Below are 7,557 nucleotides of genomic sequence, written 5' to 3' on the forward strand. Positions count from 1 at the left end.
TAACGCTAACACCGACCTGGCACTGGGTTGTTTTACCTCAACATGATTGGGTTATCTGTTTGATCCAATCAAATGTTTTAACTTTAAAGTTGGGTTAAAAATGACCAACCTTACGATGTTGAGTTAGCAGAGAACCTTAAATAAATACTAAACCTAATTACTAAAGTGCAGGCAGCTGTGATTGATTAGCAGCATCCACTGGAGAAAGGGCGGAGTCACAGGAGCAAAGGGGGAAAAAAAGTGAAAAAGTAACACAAAACAAGCAGAACATGACAGCTACTTACTGCTATAAAGGTTCCCTGATAAGTGTTTATGACAAAGATTGTCGGGAAAAGAATGTGAGAAGAAATGTGTTAAACTTTTTTTTAATGAGCCTGCACTCGCCCGACCACATCAGGAAAAAGATGAGTTGCTGGATGGCCTCCATTGTTGTTTTCCTAGTCGTCGCACTACAGTGACATGGTAGCGGTCTACACTATGCATGTGCTCAGTGGAAGCGAGTGAAAACGCTCGCCAGAATGAACTGGTCCATCCCGTACTCCTCCTTACCGGACCGGACCGTCTTGTGGAAACAAGACTTAAAATTTTGCTTCGGATTATCGAAGGGAAGCAAACTTTGGTTTATGTTAGGCGAATCAAACGTGTCCAATCTGAATACAACCTGAAATTAAAAACCAGAATCTGGGTTGTATTTCTACTACCTCCAAATGGTTAAAGTCAACATTTTATGAACGAGTTTAAAAAAGTACTAGTTATCAAAAATGGTAAAAGAAAAATAACTTGTACAAAAAAACAATAAAAAGAAAATGTGATTGACATTTTTAAGGTAGAAATCTTTTCTGTTAATATGATTTACCTTACCTAAAATTCCATTCTTGGTCCTGCATTTTGTTAAATAAACTTCCCTCAAAAGTATGACTTATATATGCTTTTTTTCTTATTTATTATGCATTTTATTTACTGCTACTCCAAGGGAATTTATAGATACGCTAATTCCTAAAAAAAAATATCCCAAATTGTACAATTTCCTTCCCAAATAAGAGGAGCAACTCTCCTCTTGTGTCTTCTCGCATCACCTCTGCCCTTTCAAAAATGAATAGAAGCTTCTGTGGGCGGAAAAGTAATGATTTAGTGCTGCGCTCCCACCTTTTCAACGCTTTGCTCCAAGACTGGACATCATAAACCGAAGCGCCTTCGTCAGCTGTACAACAAGCCACGTGTGCTAATACAGGATCTATGCTCCCAAACGCCTCCATTCACTGATTGCCGGTGATTGATGTGGTGATCAATGGCCTAATCCTGTCTGTGTCTGCGGAGAATAATGATTCTCTGGAAGCCGAAAGGACTCATCCAAGGACTGGGTAAATCAGCAAGGACTGCCAAAGCTCTCCGGTCCAAACGTCGTCTCCGATTTGATTAAAAGCTGCATCAGGACTTGGTCCGTTACCCCGAGGCTTTTAGAGACAGTTGGCATCAGAGCGTGTTGTGTAACACTTCAGTTTGCTTCCCAAAGAGAGGAGTTTGTTTGAATTCGCCGTCACTGTGACTCATCTGTGTTTGGTCCTCCTGAGCACAAGGCACCCGCAGCATCTTTCCATCGTTATGGTAACGGGGTCTGTGACACTCTTTGCAGCAGGTGTTTGTTTATTAAACATTCATAAAAAAAGAAGGGGATGTGATATTCCAAACCATATTATATGACATTATATATATATTGTGTATAAAGCATGTCTTCAGGCCTGTTTTTGTTACTGATGAATCAGTTTAAGAACATTAGTTGAGATGTACACTGAAAAACTACATATTTGTGCAGATAATTAAGTCATTTTTTAGTAATATTTATGTTTTTAGTAAGAAGGAAAAAAGGACAGATGCAACATATTTTACATCCTTATTTGTAACCATCAGCTGATGAACCGCTTTGCTGTAAGACAGGAGTGTCAAACTCAACCGCACAAGGGGCCAAAATCCAAAACACACCTTAGGTCGCGGGCCGAACAGGATAAACATTTATTAAACACTATATTTTCAAAACTTTAAAAACATGACTTTAAACGTGATTTTGAACTAGATATATAGCATGACCTGTGATAATGCTAGTGTGAATGTTTTAAGATGAATTTGGCCGCTGAAGATACTAGTGCTATTATATTATTAGCTAAAAGCGCTGAAGCTGATAGCCATCTAAAATTTTTAAAATGCCAAATTAGCCTAAAAATTAAAAAAAAAACTTAGGTTAGCCAAAACAGCTAGCATGTATCTGAAAAACAGCTAAACTCCAAAATAGCCTAAAAGCACTGAAAAAAACAGAATTAGCCTAAACAGCTAGTTATTAGCGAAAATAGCTAGCATGTAGCCAAAATATTAGCTTACATAACTCCAAAACAGCCTAAAAAAGCCTAAATCAGCCTAAAATGCTAGCATGAAGGCTAAATATTAGCTAAATTCCAAAAACAGCCTTTGAAAAGCCTTAATTAGCCAAAACAGCTAAGATGTAGCTGAAATATTAGCTGAACTCCAAAGCAGCCTTAAAAATATAATAGCTAACGCAAAATATTTCAAAAAAGCTAGTAGAATTAAAATTTTTAATACTTTAAAACTGTAACTTTTTAACATAATTATGAATAAAAAAAAAGTATTATTCCAGAATAAATCAACTTAAACCTTAAATAACTTTCAATATTTTACTCTCCATAAAAATAATAAGTTTTGTCAAAATTATACAACTTTAAAATAAGCACAAGATAACATCTGGCCATAAATAACAATAAAATAAAATGATCTGAAGGACCGGATATAATTACCCGGCGGGCCGGATTTGGGCCTTGACTTTGACAAATAATGTAAGAGATCAAATTGAGGTTGAAAAGAATTACCTTTAAAATGCAGTACACCAGATAATCCCGCACTAAATACTTTTTTAGTAGTTAGGGAATATCGGGGGGATTTAGACACAACCTTAGTCTTTTCTGTAACCTAGGCAACCAAAATTCTAATAAAGGAAGGGTCTCTTTAAACTTGTGGCAGATTTGGTGATCATCGATCAAACCGACACAGGTCTCCTCGTGGGAAAATCTTACTCTGGCTTATTGTTTGCTTCTTTAATCCTAAAAGTGTCTGTCTTTGCAGAAATTATTTTGACAGGTGTATTCAGACTGCACTCATTTGGTCCGTTTACAGTGAACCAGAGTTTGTTCCCGCCAATAATCCAGAACAAATTTTCAGTCTGAAAATCCAAGCAGACCTTGGTCCAGGAACAGGTCTGGGACCCATCTTTAAAGGTGGTCTGGGTTTGTTTTCAATCGGACTGAACTCCGAGTTTCCTCAGTCTGAATAGGCTCCATACTCGGAGTGGAACAACTGGAATAAAATGGAGCTTCAACAGCTGGTAAGTGCAGAAAGAAAGAGCCAGCCCTAAGAAAACACCTTCTTCTCTCAATAAATGTACTATTCAGCTGTTCCTGCATCAATCAGCCTCTGGACCCTTTGGCTTTAGAGATTGGCTTTGAGACAACAACCAGTAAATCCTATTAAGAGTCCTGCTAACAACGTGAAGTCTCCTTCCTATGCCCTTCTCTCCATCCAGCACCTTAACGTTCTTCTGGTCTTCTACGACTCACACTTAGTGGCGTGTTGTGCTCAGTTGATATTTAATACATTTATTCCACGCTGCAGAAAGTCCCAGACAGGCGTCAGCTTGAGCTTCATGCCAGCTCAAGTCACACGTCCTTCTCATCTGTGCTGCAGATGAAACAAAAGACGCTTACATAACTTTGTGTTTGACTCTTTGTGTCCTCGGGGAGAAATAAATATTACAGATTTTAACTGGTGAGAAGCTTTACCCCCGGCGTGTCCCATTTCTTCAGAGCCCCCGGGGATTCTTGCTATACTTTTGCCTCTGAAATGGAGCAACAGATGGTTGTTTCATGCAACCTTAAAGGCAGAAAATAAGTGATTCAGAGAAAGTGCCCTTTTTTGAACATGACTTATAGATTCTCAACTGTGATAAGTGTGCACAGGAACACAGCTTAGCGTGCACGGCGGTCAGCGATTGGCCTATCCTTTAGAAGAAAAGAGGATTACCTGAGAGTGTCCCTGCATCCGTCTGACAGAGCACGCCCACGACGTGCACGAGGATGGCTGGAGCCAGGAGTGCTCTGTGACTTGCAGCATATTTTTAGTCCCCTGCGTCGGGGCGGTCAGAGGAAACGGTGGATTTAGAGGCGTGTCGGGATGCTAAATGGATAAGAAAGGCTCAGCTCTAATGTAGCAGAAATTAAACATCGGCGTGAAGCTCAGCGTCACCTGGGAGGTTCTTTTCTTCACCGAATGCTGCCTGTGAGGAGAGGACGCTTTAAGACAGGTATTTTATGCACCTCGAAAAAATCATTTCTACACCAATTTGTATTTTAAAAAATATTTATAATTAAACCTCTTTATCTGCAAATTCTTTTAATTATACTTTTATTTTTTAAGTCATAGGTTTGAAAGTTAAAAAATAAGATGGAGCCTCATGGCCGCAAAAGCATATTTAAATTTAATGACCACAGCACAGTGTGAGTTATCTGGTTACCAGAATCAGGTTACATTTGTTCAACCACACACACACACATACTGTATATCTGCCACATTGTGGTTGTTTTAGCTACATTTGAGTGTAACTGCTCCCTTGTTGACCCTAAATTTCCATCATCTTGCATTACAAAGGGTTACAAATACACACAATTAATTGTTGAACCTTTTGTAACAAGAGAAATTCTCTTAATCACTGTACTGAACCCAAGGAAGAATAATTTTGTGTTAATTGCATAAAAATATATGTCTTTGTACCTTTTGTGTCCTTCTGGAGGATTTTGCATGTTTTAAATCAGGGGTTCTTAACCTTGTTTTCTTCTCTGATGGGGGGCCGGGGTCGGTTTATAGGGAAACAGAAACAGTGTAACAATCACCGCCTTAACCTAAACATTTACGGTTTTCCAGAAAGTCACACATAGCCAAATTGTAAATAATCAATTTCTGTTATCTTAATAGAAAAAAATGCGAAAACATTTTAAAAACTAGATTTATAGCATTCCCCACAACAATGCTAGGGTGAATGCTGTAAGCTGAATGTGGAGATGCTAGTGCTGATATCTGTAGATGCTGAAACTGATAACTAAAAACGCTGAAGCTGATAGCGGAAATGGCTGAAGCTGATAGTTAAAAACACTGAAGCTGATAGCTAGCTAATATATTGGCAAAATCCAAATTAGCCTAAGAAATTGGGGAAAAAAATCTAAATTAGCCAAACAGCTAGGATGTAGCTGAAATATTCACTGAACTCCAAATAGACTAAAAATAGGGAAAAAGCATAATTAGCCTAGAACAGTTAACACGTGGCTGAATTATTAGCTAAATGACAAATTACAAAAAAAAAAAAAGCTGGTAAAATGTTTAATTTAGCCAAAAAAGCTAGCATAAGAATAAAATATTTGCTAAACTCCAAATTGCCCTAAAAAACTGAAAAAAGATTAAACTAGCCAAAAAAGCTTGCTTGAGGCTAATACATTAGCAAAATGCCAAATTAGCCTAAAAAACAGGAAAAAAAATCTAAATTACCCAAAACAGATAGCATGTAGCGAAAATATTAGCTAAACTCCAAATAGCCTAAGAAATTGTGAAAAAGCCTAAATTAGCCAAAAACAGCTAGCACGTAGCTGAAATATTAGCTAAATGCGAAATTGCAAAAAAAAAGCTTATAAAATGGCTAATTTAGCCAAAAAAAAGATAGCATAAGACTAAAATATTTGCTAAACTCCAAATTGCCCTAAAAAACTGAAAAAAAGATTAAACTAGCCAAAACAGCTTATTTGTGGCTAATACATTAGCAAAACGCCAAATCAGCCTAAAAAACGGGGGGAAAAATCGAATTTAGCCAAAACAGATAGCATGTAGCTAACCTCCAAATAGCCTAAGAATTGGGGAAAAAGCCTAAATTAGCCAAAAACAGTTAGCGCGTAGCTGAAATATTAGCTAAATGCCATATTACACAAAAGAGCTGATAAAATGAGCTGCTGAGCTGATAAAAATACACAAATTAGTTTAGTTAAAACTTGTGTTTTGGGGTTTTAGATGTAACATTTACTGGAAAAAAACTTATTTTTTATCATTTTACTGTTCAAGGATAACTAATTGTTTATAAAACTGGTTAAAGCCAAAAGTAACCTCTTCCCTCTTCTTCGTTTTTGTCCTGTTCAACAAAAAAAGGATTAAGAAAGATAAAGAAAAAGAATTACAAAAGTTGTTTATACAAATATATAACTTGAGTATCAGGAGATTTAATAACCATCTATTTTAACAGTAAAATATGTCCAACACAAAAGGCCTTCAGCTCTAATGTGCTTAGGAAAAAGAAGGAAAAAGAAAACAAATGTAAACCCTTTGACCACAAGAGTCAAAGTCAAGGCCAGACTCTACATTTTTATGGAGAGTAAAATATTGAATTATTAAAATATTTTAAGTTATTTAAGGTTGAAGTTTATTTAATAATATTCCTGCCTGTTTTTATTCAAAGTAATGTTAAAAAGTTGTTTTTAAATTTTTTAAATTTTAGTTTTATCCTGACCTGAGGTGTGTTTTGGATTTTGTCCTCCTGTGTGATTGAGTTTGACACATATCCATTAGACCTTTAGTTTTTGCTCTAGTTTGAGTCAGAACAGGTGCAGACTGCAGCTCAGAGCTGGTCCCCGACAGCCTCCCATTATCCAGATACGCTTTATCCGGGATCACAAGGGTTACTGGAGACTGTCCCAGCTGCCACTGAGCAAAGGCGGCGTACAGAGACGGGTTGCTAGTTTACCGCAGAACCGCATAAACAAACACTCATATTCACCCCTTGTGGAACAATAGTGTCACTATTTCACATGTGAACCGTTTATTTTTTCCTTGATGGTGGGAAGCCAAACTGTTTTACTGTTCTATAAGTAGAATAAACAACAGTAATTCGACTTTGAAAAGCTATGCTCAAATGTTACTGATTTGGCATTCAAACATGTGTTTCTGTTTGGATTTGATGTGTACAACATTAGCGAAACTGTTAAACATTATTAATTATATTATTATTTAGGTCTGTTTTAGACATTTCTTGCTTAACTTTACTTGTTCTAGTGCCAAAAACAAAGAATGACCTCTGGTTTAATTTCCCTTCTGCAGATATATATATACTGTATATATATACTGTATATACATAAATATACTATATATATATGTATATATACAGTATATACATATAGATATAGATATACAGTGTCCATATATACATATATACACAGTATATTTATGTATATACAGTATATATATATATACTGTATATATATATATATATATATATATATATATATATATATATATATATATATATACTGTATATACATAAATATACTGTGTATATATATATTTATGTATATACAGTATATACATATATATACTGTATATACATAAATATACTATATATATGTATATATACAGTATATACATATAGATATAGATATACAGTGTCTATATATACATATATACACA

General features: G+C 35.9%; 1 long non-coding RNA gene across 4 annotated transcripts in view; it reads right to left on the bottom strand.

Moving 5' to 3' along the window:
- Positions 1–3,639: 3,639 nt before the first annotated feature.
- LOC112154535 overlaps positions 3,640–7,557 on the bottom strand; it is a 40,193-nt gene continuing 36,275 nt past the window's right edge. The window contains exons 6-9 of one of the 4 annotated variants that reach the window (XR_002920664.2): positions 4,306–4,336; positions 4,084–4,185; positions 3,843–3,898; positions 3,640–3,741 (exon numbers count right to left, since the gene is read on the bottom strand). This is a non-coding gene — a long non-coding RNA (uncharacterized LOC112154535). Of the gene's footprint in view, positions 3,742–3,842; positions 3,934–4,083; positions 4,237–4,305; positions 4,337–7,557 lie in introns of all 4 variants that reach the window. The other 3 variants (XR_002920663.2, XR_002920662.2, XR_002920661.2) reach the window with 3 other exon arrangements.

The sequence above is a fragment of the Oryzias melastigma genome, linkage group LG23, assembly GCF_002922805.2.
Source record: "Oryzias melastigma strain HK-1 linkage group LG23, ASM292280v2, whole genome shotgun sequence".
Classification (NCBI taxonomy): Eukaryota; Metazoa; Chordata; class Actinopteri; order Beloniformes; family Adrianichthyidae; genus Oryzias; species Oryzias melastigma.